General features: G+C 43.1%; 1 long non-coding RNA gene across 1 annotated transcript in view; it reads right to left on the reverse strand.

The window, feature by feature from the left end:
- Positions 1–337: 337 nt before the first annotated feature.
- The window catches only part of LOC309366126, a 41,543-nt gene continuing 29,519 nt past the window's right edge, over positions 338–12,361 (reverse strand). Inside the window, exon 3 of the long non-coding RNA XR_014166531.1 lies at positions 338–471. This is a non-coding gene — a long non-coding RNA (uncharacterized lncRNA). The remainder of the gene's footprint in view (positions 472–12,361) is intronic.

The raw sequence follows: 12,361 nt of genomic DNA on the forward strand, positions 1-12,361 counted from the left end.
GCTGTCTTTTCACAGTCAATTTAGACCATTCTATAAATTAGAGGGGTTGGGGTACATAGCTGAATATAATCCTCCTTGTTTGTGTTGAGCTGCTCTCTTCGTAAGGAAGCAAGGTGCAGTTTTGGGGAAGATCTCTTTTCAAGCATTCCTTGCTGGTTGACCCAACAAAAAAATAGATTTTTGTTTGCTATTACTGACAGGTAGGTGGCTGAAAAGGTAGCTTCCTTCACTGTTGTGGCAGCACAATTACATCAAAACATTAAATCAGTGCAAGAGGTGAATTGTTGTGGCCACAATTGATTCTCTATTCATATGCTGTTTTACTCTGTACCTGAAAACTACAAATGTGTTATGATCCATGGTTTGAAGAAATACAAGCACTTTCAACAGGAGCCAGTCCTGCTATACAGTTGACTGAAGACTAGGAAACTGGAACACAGGCGGCACTTAAGTCCAGCGGATAAGCAGAACCTGGAAAAAGGAGTTGCCAATAGGAAATGCCATAGTTGTAAATATCTGCTTGGCTGATATGAGGAGGACAAAGGATTTAAGAGACGTGGGCATGCTCCAGCACCTTTAAAATGCCTGAGAGATTCCACCAATCAGCGGATCACTGGAATCAACTTTGAACACTTTGAACAACCTGAATTTGGAAATAAAAGGTATTGAAGGCAAAGGACCTTTTTTTTACCCTCATCAGTTGGTCCAAGGCTTTAAATGATGTAACAAATTGAAATAAAATACATGTCTAACGGTGCATTTGGCAGCAAAGCTGGCATGGCCATGCCAGACAGTGGGCAGCTGTAGAGGAGCAGAGGGCATAAAGCCTCTTCCTGCTGCCAGCCTCTGAAGGAAATGGGCCGAAGCATGCAGAGATGGTTTCACCAATCTCCTTTTGCCTCAGAGGAAAGGAGACAGGATTTAGATAGATGGATAGATAATAATAAAAGAATATATCCATTAGTAAATTAATTAAATAAGGGGAACTCATCCTCAATATTAGCATTCCAGCAGGGAAAAACCATCTACTATTTATAGTGTCACTAATCTGGCTATTACAGAATTGTAGAGCTGGGTCACATGAGTGTTGGTGCCATTAAATTTCTCCCACATGATTGTATTAAGTTTTGCTTGTGTCTATTCTTGGGTTCACATATGCCTACAGTGATATGAAGGTCACCGCAAACTAGAGACAGAATATGTATATAGCACAGGTTAACTTTTTTTTCTTTTGCCTGAGAGGGCACATTAAAGGTTGGCCAACCTTCCCAAGTCCACATGCTAGTTTGTGCATGGAAATGGCCACGGTCAGAGTAGTTGTTCCTACTTTTGCACATAGACACACACCTACAGATATATACCATGCATACACACTCACCACAAGCAGCATACAGCATATGCAGAGCGCGTGCTCTCTCTCTCTCTCTCTCTCTCTCTCTCTCTCTCTCTCTCTCTCTCACACACACACACACACACACTCACACACACACACACACACACACACACACACCTCATACTTGTATGGGAAAAATAATAAAATCACAGGCTTGTAGAGTTGGAAGGGTATCAAGGGTCATGTAGTCCAATGCCCTGCAATGCAGGAATCTCAACAAGAACATATGTGACAAATGGCCATCCAACCTCCAAGGAAGGAGAGTCCACCACTTGCTGAAGCAGTCTGTTGAAGAGCTCTTACTTGTCAGAAAGTTTTTCTTTATGTTTAGCTGGAATCTCCTTTCTTGTAACTGGAAGCCATTGATTTGGGTCCTAGCTTCCAGAGCAGGTGAAAACAGCCATTTAAATATTTGAAGATGGTTATCCTATCTCCTCTCAGCCCCCAGGCTAAACATACCCAGTTCCCTCAACTTGATTTCCAGACACTTGATCATCTTGGTCACCCTCCTCTGCACATGTTCCACCTTGTCAATATCCTTCTTAAATTGGCGCCCAAAACTGGACACAGTATTCCAGGTGTGATCTGACTAAAGCAGAATAGAGCAGTATTACTCCCCTTGATCTGGACACTATGCAGCATTGAATATATTTTATTGCTGCTGCCGTAACACTGTTGACTCATGTTAAGCTTGTGGTCTACTAAGACCCCTAGATCCTTTACAAGCGTACTTCTGGCAAGCCAGGTGTCCCCATCTTATATTTGTGCATCTGGTTCTTCCTGTCTAGACACATTTGTCCCTATTATACAGTAGTAGCAGTTGTGACTCTGTAACCCTTCCTTAATCTCTCACAAACTTACGAGTTTAATTATTCATATTCTGTCCCTCGTCCCACCATTTTTCTTACCAAAGTCTATCTTTCACTTTTTCTTTCCTCATCCCCTGTCCCAAGTAGCACCAGTTTCCTACCTTCCACCCACCTTTGCCTCTCCTCTATCTCTCCAAGGATATTACTAATAATTTAAATGAAATTCTTCTCTATTTTCTGACACCTCTTAGCAGGGTTCCCTGAAGAGCCTAGATATTCAAATCAATTAGATAGCCTCTAATTGGGGACTCTGCTTCAATGAAGTCAGTGCTGGGATCTCTCTCTCTCTCTCTCTCTCTGTCCTTGGAAAGCAGGGGCGGGGAGGATTTTTCTTGAAAGCGGTGAATATATCTATGGCCCTTCCCCTGATGAACATCTCTCTCGCTCTCTGTTTCAGGTTAGGAGGACGTACATTTTTTAAAGTGCAAAGAGAAAGCTAATAAGGGGAATGACACAAATTAGAGAGTATGCCCTTAAGTGCCCCCATTTTGCTATTGCCATTCATCCTTAGCCTCAAAGGCCCAAGACTGCACACAGACTCCTATGCCAATAGGAGAGAGGTTTCAAGGAAGTTGTCAAGACACCTTTGACAGAGACTTAATGCAATTGCCATGGCCAGCATGCTTTTTAAAGGAGCAGGGGCCATTAAGAATAAAGGCCAAGGGGAGTCATAAGGGAAAGTAGATGCAAATCAGGCCATATGACTTTTCCTGTCATGGGCTCCTGATGGACAATTAGGATTCAATGAAATTCCACAGAAAAGCTTGTCAGAGGAGCGGTGCTGTGGCCTAACAAGCAGGCCAGGGCAGTGGGGGCTTCCTATCCTGGACTGATCTCTGCCGCCAATCCCTAACCACAGCTGATGCTTTTCAATCAAACCGTCTTCCATAGAGCCTTCCCCAGTTATATGAGTGAAATTACTCTCTTAGACATCAGTGGTCCACTGTGAGGGCACAAAGTCATCTAGGAAGTGCTTGCACAGACAACTTCCTGGGGGGTCGGGAGGTGCATCCACGGCCTATGTTCAGGCCCAAATAATCCTATATTCTTTGGTGTAATATGCTTGCTCTGTGGGAATTTTGGGTATGGGTGTGTAGCGAACATTTTAGCAGAGCCCTAGTTAAGTGCAAAGCATGGACACGCAGAACCTTTGAAACGCACAGGGATAATTTTTTAACAGTGTGCTTTTGTACATAATGGTTTGCAATTGTCCTCACGTTCCCACAAGAAAGTAATCTAAAATGGCAGCTACTATCTCTGTCGTCTGTACACACAGGTGGGCATGTTATCAAACTAGTGCACAATGGTGTTCTCTAGTCCCTTCTCCCTCTGTTGGTGTTGCCATAGACATAGTACAGAGGGGTGGCTAAGTTACTGCACTGCTTCCTGTTTTACCTATTTTAATCACAGACAAGTTAAACATGGTGAGGCACAGTGGCACAGCTCTACAACTTCAGCAGGGCCTCTCCAAAAGAAGGTGAACTGAGAAAGTGCTCCCTGCATATGCAGGATAATAATAATAATAATAAATTTTATTTATATCCCGCCCTCCCCAGCCGAAGCCGGGCTCAGGGCGGCTAACAACACTAAAACAGTACAACACTTGAGGAAGCACTTGAGAAATGATTTCTTGGCACAAAAATAGATTCTAGCAGAATCTGCTTTCAGTTGACAAACAGTGTGGGGCAGGGGCGACATGAGGATGGCATCATGTGTACATCACCCCAAAAAGACACCTGCATCCAGCACTGAAAGCACATTATCACACAATGTGTGTGTGCCCTAAGATTGAAAGGGGTACACATGCCAAAATGGAGGAGGACTGCAGCTCAGTGGTAGAGCAACTGCTTTGCACAAAGCTGCAGGTTCAGTCCCTGGCATCTCCTGGTATGGCTGAAATAGGTTCCTGTCTGAAATCCTGGAGGAACTGCTACCAGTCAGTGTAAATAACACAGAACTCGGCGGATCAAAGGTCTGACTTGGTGTAAGTCAGATTCCTATGTTCCAATCCATACTGAAAAGAAATCCTATGTGGTAGTAATTTAAATATAGCTAATAATAATAATAATAATAAATTTATATCCCACCCATCTGGCTGGGTTTCCCCAGCTATGTGGCAGTTGGAAGCAGTGTGCTGGCCTAGATGACCCTTTGACCTGATCCAGCATTTATTTAGATCCCACCTACATCCCAAAGAACTCAGGACAGCAAACACAGGGTTACCCCATGTGATCTTCACAACAATACTATGAAGCAATTAGGCTGAAATATGACATTTAGTCTGGTTATTGGCTGAGTTTAGACTGCAACTGAGCTCTTTCTGTACGAATACGATTAATAATAATAATAATAATAATAATAATAATAATAATAATAATATGGTAGCAGTAGTAGTAGTAGGACCCCTCCCATCTGACTGGGTTGCTCCAGCCACCCTGGGCGGCTTCCAGCATATATAAAAACATAGTAAAACGTTAAACCTTAAAAAGCTTCCTTATGCAGGGGGACTACGCACTGTCATATCTCTTATGTGTTTGATGAGCAGATACAAAAGACATTGCAGGGGGGAAACCTGATTTGTTTTGTTTTGTTTTGCATTTTAGCTGCTTTAGTTACCAAAATATATTCAGAGAGATAGCTTTCCTACTGCAGGAAAAGCACCATTTCTTCCTTAGGTACCATGTCTAATGGACTTGGTAGGTATCTTGTCCAATTTTTATGTGCAATTTTTACTTTCTTCCAGTGCAGAAATTGCACTGCTTAGCAAAAGATTGAAATAAGCAGTTTTGCTTACTCCATTTTTGATTGGTACATAGTACTGTTTTCTTTTTCATCTTTGGAAGCATTCTGAAGACGCTTCAGGCATTTACCTTACAATACAGCATTCACTTACAATTTTTATCATCATCATTTTCTTTATTCATATCAAAGTCTACTTGCATCTGTTGTGTTGTCAGTGTGCATAGTGGTATACAGAATATAGGAGCAAAAAGTCCCTGTCTGGAGCAGCTTACAATCTAAAATGTGGCATGTGGGAAACATCCAGCGCAGAACGACTAACAGCACAAGCTGCTTGCTACCTATTAACTCAGAAATAAGACCCATTGAGTTCCATGGAGCTTATTTCCCTCTAAGTTCTTATAGGAATGCAGCCTAAAAGAGACAAAAGTGGGGGTGACTCTTATCATAACTGGCTTGAATAGGCCACAGAAACTTGGAGAAGCTGAAAAAGATGCACGGTTCTTTTCTGTCCTCATCCACTCAACCTCACTGGCAACAGCTGACAGGTGCCACTCACAGTTTACATGATCAACAAAGCAAAACATATCTGAGACTACTGCATGACTGCTCTGGCACACATATAATGCATTCTCAAAGAGGTGTTCAAAATAAAGGAAAAGGAGGGGTACAAAAACCAGCCAGGAGTGACTTCTACCAGGAAAAGGTAAAGGGGAAATAAATCCTAATTTCAGAAGCTCATTGCAGTGTAATTATCAAACGGCGACAGTAGGCTGAGATGCTTGCTAATTAAGGCCGCATTTCTTTATGACTAGTTATTTCGAGTTGTCATTTGACAGACTGAAGGGAGGAGGGACGTGCACATAAAGTTGTTTTTAATTACATTTGGTATGCTAATTTCTGATATAAAATAAATATTTACCGGGAGCAATATTTCTTCATTTCACGCTGGCTGCACTGTAGTGTTTATCAAGGGTTACAAACAGGCTGCTATCGCCCAGCCCTCTCTGCCAGCACCCTCACCGCTTTCAAAAGAGGACAACACGGCCTAGAGCATTCTGGGTGACAGGCCAGGTATCAGGAGAGCACAGACCCAGCAACGAATTGGGAGTGGGAAAGAAGCATTTATCTCACAACCTTTATTTCCCTTATCCATCTTCAGCATGAATTCCAACAGCCTTTCTTTCCTTCTTGCCAGGAATCAAATTGCTGGGTAAAAAAGGATATACTTCACGTAACACCTGTGTTTCTCACAGGATACGTTGACAGTATTTCAGTTGCCTAAAGCCTAACGGAAGGCTTCTGGAAAGCAAGGAGGCGGCAGGAAGGTGACAATACTTCCTAGCCCCTCGAACATGCCCTGTGGTCCCGAGGCATGTCATAAATGTTGGCATCAACATGCTCACTTGTATGGAAAACCTTTTGCTTTCTACCTAATTCCTAATCCTTTGTGTGCTCTGCCTATCTGAGCATCATATTACTTCTGCCCCCACAAACCCAACACATCCCAGGCTTGTGCCCACACCAAGCATTTAAAGCACATATTGACATGACCAACTTAGGCTCACTATTCTGAATAGCCAAAGGACAATGTGTTGCCCATACACACTCCCCCCCCCATGTACAAAAACCAACCTAAATGGCAGCTGAATCTTACTTCCCCTGGTGATGAATAGCATAGTGTCTGAGCGCAACCTTCCGCCCCCCCCCCTTTCACCCCTAAAGTGGGTGAAATTTACAGGGCGCATTAAGCATACCAAACTGCAGACAAATAGGTCCAAGGCCTTCTTGTGGGGGAAAGTAAAAGGGATTCACTTTCCTCCAAAAATCTATTTAGAGGAGTGGAGTTGTCTCCTGCTCTTTCTTACCTTAAAATGATAAAGAGGTAGGTTGCCGAGTTGGGTGTATTCTTACTTGTAAGCACATTTTTTAAAGCTTCAAACTGGCCTTTCCTTTCTGGCACTGGTGTCCTCCGATAGGCCTTACAACGTGAGGCTGTCCCGATTTATGCATCTCACCAGCCTTGCCTATGTCTTCCAATAGGCCCTAGGCCTGAGATACGCCTTTCAATGTGAAGCTGCCTAGAAAGCTGCCTGCCGTGTTCTGAAAAGCTTAGTGATTAGTTAGTTAGTTAGTTAGTTAGTTAGTGGAGAACAATGCAGATTTTATTTTATTTTTTTAAAAAAAAAACCACACCTTAAACAAAGCTTTTTGCCGTTAAAGAAATCATCTGCCTCTGTATTTAGCAGAAAAGCAGGAGTGGAGAGGGGCGGAGAAATCAGTGTTCTGCAGGAAACATTTTTGACAGCCTCACTTCTTGCAAAGCCCACAGACCTAGAGTAATTCAGAGAGATATGAACATATAAAGTGATTCCATATCAAAAAGCAGAAACAAATCTAGAGTGACGGAGCACCCGGTGGATTTGTGGGGGCATTGGTATAACGGGGCGGGGGTATTTATACTGTGCTTCGACTCAGGGGAGACCTCCAAATCACACTGTGTAGCCTTAATCCCATTTTTCAGGTCTCACACAAAGCTGATGCACACTGCTACGAAATACTGATGAGAAGCTCACAAGGAGAGCTTGATGGGATGACCATTCCTAAATGTTTGTCCCTAACCTTTGGTTGCCACTACATCTGAATTACTGGCAGTTCGTGTGAACTATTACTATTATTATTGGTCTAGTCCTTTTCTCATTCTTCCATGGTAATTGGCATTGCAACAGTCTGGGGCACTGAATTCCGCAGGGATTGGAGAAGTCCAGAAAGGTAACATGTTGCCTAACAGATCTCTCAGTACAATCATCCAAGACAGCGACAATGAAGCACACAACTGATTGGAAGGATGTGATGTGGGAGCAGGCATTACTCCTTGTGGTAGCATAGCCCGCAATGAACGGTGCAGAGTTATACAATGGTTATTTCCAATTTATTTATATGATTAGAACTTCCATCTACTTTAGGGTCAGAGATTGTCAGCCAAACAGTGGAGAGGCTGGTACAAATTTCAGTGTCTGTACTGAACAAGCTGATGAAACAGAAAGACAGGAAATACAGTAGATGGGAAGGACTTGTGTATGATGTGCAGCAATGTTGGTCACATTTAAAGAAAATATTAAAATTAATTTGAATATAGGAGGAGAAATCTTCCACTAGCAAATTAAACAATTTTATCCTTATTAGTTAGCCCAAAGGAAAAACGTTACCGCATTAGTAGTGCCATACAGCAAAGAGAGAAAAGGTCAAGACTACAAATACAGCACTGCCAGAAAGAAAGGTTTCAGAAGCTGGGCAGTTTTTTCTTTGAAGCAAGTCCTATTAGGTAGGATTTACTCCTTAGGAAGTGTGCTTAGCATTGCAGCCTTGAGTCATTATCAAAAAATAATCATGTATTTTGTTTCACCAGCATCCCTTCTGGATTTTTTCTACTGCACACCTACCAAGCTGTCTTATATCATATCCATACCATCAAGGCATAAAGTTTGGGGCAGCCGAGTGCTCTCATCATGTCCAATAAATTCTGCGTATTGACTCTGTCCAAAGAACATTTTCTGTCTTCTTCATTTGCCCTATTAGTTTTTGAGCCAGCTCATGGTTTGATGCTGAGACACTTTCTGTGGCGATTGCCTGGAAAAAAGCATAGCCCTATACGACTCCAAGCAGCTGTGCCAAAATCCCGATTTTATATTTCAAAGGTAAAAGAGAAAAATTAGCAGCTGCTCAGTGAGCATGAAGCAATGGCTTCTCAAGCAGAAAGAGGGAAATTTGATACTCTTATTCTCTATTGATTGCGAGTGCTGTTGCTCTGTGCTACCACTCCTTTGGCATATAGAAATGAGTAACTGCTCCAGCTAAGGAGTGTCTTTCATTTATTTTTGAGAGGTATAATACCCCTATTTTTTTCATCACCCTACTTAAACTACTGATGTCTCAGACCTGTGTTACAAGCATAACGAGTTACTTAAATACCTTCCTGTTTTAATTTTATTTTGAAGCTACACTCACATATTCAAGCTGAAGTAACAATAATACTGTTGTGGAAAGCCTGAGGCAGGTTCAGAGATGCATGTAAAAATTCTCAGAATACTCATATCAGTAAGCTTCCTTTGGGCACATCATGTTACACATTTCCCCCCCAGGGTGTAAAAATAGAACTCTGCAAGGTTTATAGAGGCCCAGAATTCCAGAGTAGCTCCATCTCTACATATGCCCCAAGCAAAGTGTTTAATGAAAACAAGGTTAGCCTGGAACAATTTAGTTCTCCTGGTCCAGTGATGAAATCTGTTTCTACTAATTTTGAAGGTTCAAGAAAAGGCCTGGATTCCCCCCCCAAAAAAATGTCTCAAATGGCTTCCCACCAGCCACATACTAGAAACAGACCCTTCCCATCTGTCATGGTCCGGTTTACGGGCGGTTGAAGTCCCGTCTGAGGACGTTGGGACCGGGGGCAAGACTGAGGGGTGGGAGCAGGAACAGGAGTCCGGAAGCCAGGAGTCAGGGAGCCGAGGGTCAGGAAACCAGGAGTCAAGGAGCCAAGGGTCCGAGGATCAGGAAGCAAGGAGTCAAGGAGCCAAACGCAGCAAGGCAGGAAACATGTTGCTGTGGCAAAGAGCCAAAGGGAAATGCTGACCTTATATCCCTTCCCAGCTCTTGCCACCAGATACTGTGAGTTGCCAATCGGCCTCACCTGTGTGGCCATGCCTTGCCTCTTCAGAACAAACTTAGGAAAATCCCAGTCCTGCAAAACACTCCTGACACCGTCCATGCTAAAAGACCAATAGGGTAGGAAAATAAGCCGAGATAGGTAGACTGGAATCCTGCTTTTTTAAAAAGTAGGCCTTTAATAAACAGAAAAATTGCTGAGGAGCCAAGAGATAAAGAATAACAACAACAAAATGAATACCCTGCTGGGTCAGACCAAAAGTCTATAAAGTCCAGATAGGGATGAGGGAGAAATTCAATTCAGTTTACATTTTAATGTGAACCCACCTAATTGGTACTTACTGAAACAATGTTTGAACTGAAACACACCTACCCTTCAAAACTGGCACTTACCTGAATTTTGTGATGCAGTTTTCCAAGTAGTGTGTGCATGAAACACACCTATTGGGTCAAATGTACATAAAATGAATATATTCGTGAAAATAGCATACAAAGAATGCTTTACATTGTGGAAAACTGCATTATAATTTGTGTCTTTATAATAAATTTGCACCAAAATGCAGAATTTTTATTTTTTTAAAAAATAATAATATGCTGATGTAGAAACTGAATTTAGAAACTGAGATAAACTGAAATAATCAGGTTTATCTACTTTTAAGTCCAAGAGTGGTCAGCCAAACGCTGCTGGGAAACTTACAAGCAAGCATAAATGTAACAGCACTTTTCCACTGTGCAACCCTAGCACCTATTTTTGAGGTGTACCACAGGTGTGGGCCTGGCAACTTTTCAGGATTTCTTCTATTATGAGCATAACTGTCAAGCGTCCTTTATTTAGAGGGACAGTCCCTTATTCCAGTGCCATGTCCTGCTGCTGTCCCTTATTGATGGATGTCCCTTAAATTTCAAAGGAAGCAGCTCCTCTCCCTCTCTCCCTGCCGGCCAGGGAGGAGGGAGGCTCCAACTGTGTTGCTTGGCTGTGTTGCTCACCCAATAAGAAGTCTAAGAACGACTGGGGGGTGGAGCTTCCATGCCTTGTGCTGATCAAATTGGCTGCGTTGCCTGGGGACTCGCCTTTGCTCAGTGCTTCCCAGCGGACAGAAGACGGTGGTTTTCCTTTAGGCTTCGTTTGGCTGCTGGCTGGGCTTTCTGCCTTTGGCTCAGAGGGGCTCAGAAGTTGAACATACCTGTGCTGAGTGCTCAGATCGGAATCGGATGGATACGTCATCGACGGCCCACTCACCTTGCCGGCCAAAAGGTCTGTCTGGAGCGGGGGCACATGGTGGGGGGAAAGGAAAGGAGATCTCGTGGGAGGGGGGGCTTTTGAATTTGTTTTGGAGGCTCCTTCGATTGACTTATGGGGGAAAAGAAAGGAGCTGGTTGACTAAAATGGTGGGTGACTGGCGATCTCATGGCGAGGGGGGGAGGCTGTGTGTGTGTGTGTGGCTAGTTAATGCAAGCTGAGGGGGGTTTTGAATGCTGGACGCCATTTTGTTGCACGTGCTGCTGTAAACTTTGCAGTGCAAAGCCAGGCTGGGGAGCCATCTTAAGTTGAGGCTGCATAGGCCTTGTGGTGCATGTGATTCAGATTCTATTCAGTTGAACCTCTGGTTACAAAGTTGGTTGGGCAGTGTTCTCGAAGCTACCAGCATGAGTATGACCAGACTGCAGGAGGACAGGAAGACTGGAGTGCCTGGAACAGGTGAGGCCGCAGGTCCCTTATTTTGGCTGCTGATCCCTTATTTTCAAGGCTGCTGGTCACTTATTTTCAAATCTGTAAGTTGACGGCTATGATTATGAGTAATCTGTTGGGACCTGCGTGGTGGTGATGGACTGAACCAAAGCTGATGATGGGTGATGCCAACTACCTCAGATTAGAGTTCCTAGTCTTATGTACCGTAGCTCTAGGCAGACAAAAGCCCCGCTGAAGTTCCTCCAAAAAAGCACAGATCAAATCAGAAGCTCTGAGGCAGAGGTAGGGATGAGGGAAACATTAAATTCAATTTGCATATAAAGGTGACCCCCCCCCCACCTAACACACGCTTTCTAAAACCATAAGCAACCTGAAACACAGCCATTTTAAAAAAAATTGCACTTCTCTGAATTTCGCAGTGGAGTTCTCCAGCCAAATAATGCCTACAATGGTCCACAAAAGTTGCATAAAATGCATATATTGGTAAATATAAAATGCAAAGATGCACTCCAGAGGGAGAATGGCTTCCAAAAAAAAAGAGGATATCATGATAAATTTGCACTAAGAAGCTGCTGAATTTTCACGATTACTTTTTTTAAAATCACAGACTGATTTGGAAATGTGGAAAACGGAACTTAAGATGGGGGGGGGGGAGAGAAAGAAAAACCAGAGAGAAACTGAAATTCACCCATGCCTACTCAGAGCACATGCCTTGCATGCAGAAGGTCTCCAGGCATTTTCAGTTGTGTTTTTCCATAAAAGATCAAGTAGCAGAAAGACCTTGACCTGATATTGGAGAGCTGCTCCCTGGTAGCATAGACAGGACTGGGCTAAAAGAACAAATAATTTGACCTGGTAGGAATAAGGCAGTTTCTACTTGCATTGATCATGCAGGATGAAATGTTTCAAATAACATGGGAATTTGGGATATTTTGAAAGATCACCCGCTCTCACTTTAAACACTAGCTTTCCTGCTCAAAAGCTCTCATTCTGATTTACATAAGC

This window comes from Podarcis melisellensis, assembly GCF_964234715.1.
Source record: "Podarcis melisellensis genome assembly, chromosome: 3".
Taxonomy (NCBI): domain Eukaryota; kingdom Metazoa; phylum Chordata; class Lepidosauria; order Squamata; family Lacertidae; genus Podarcis; species Podarcis melisellensis.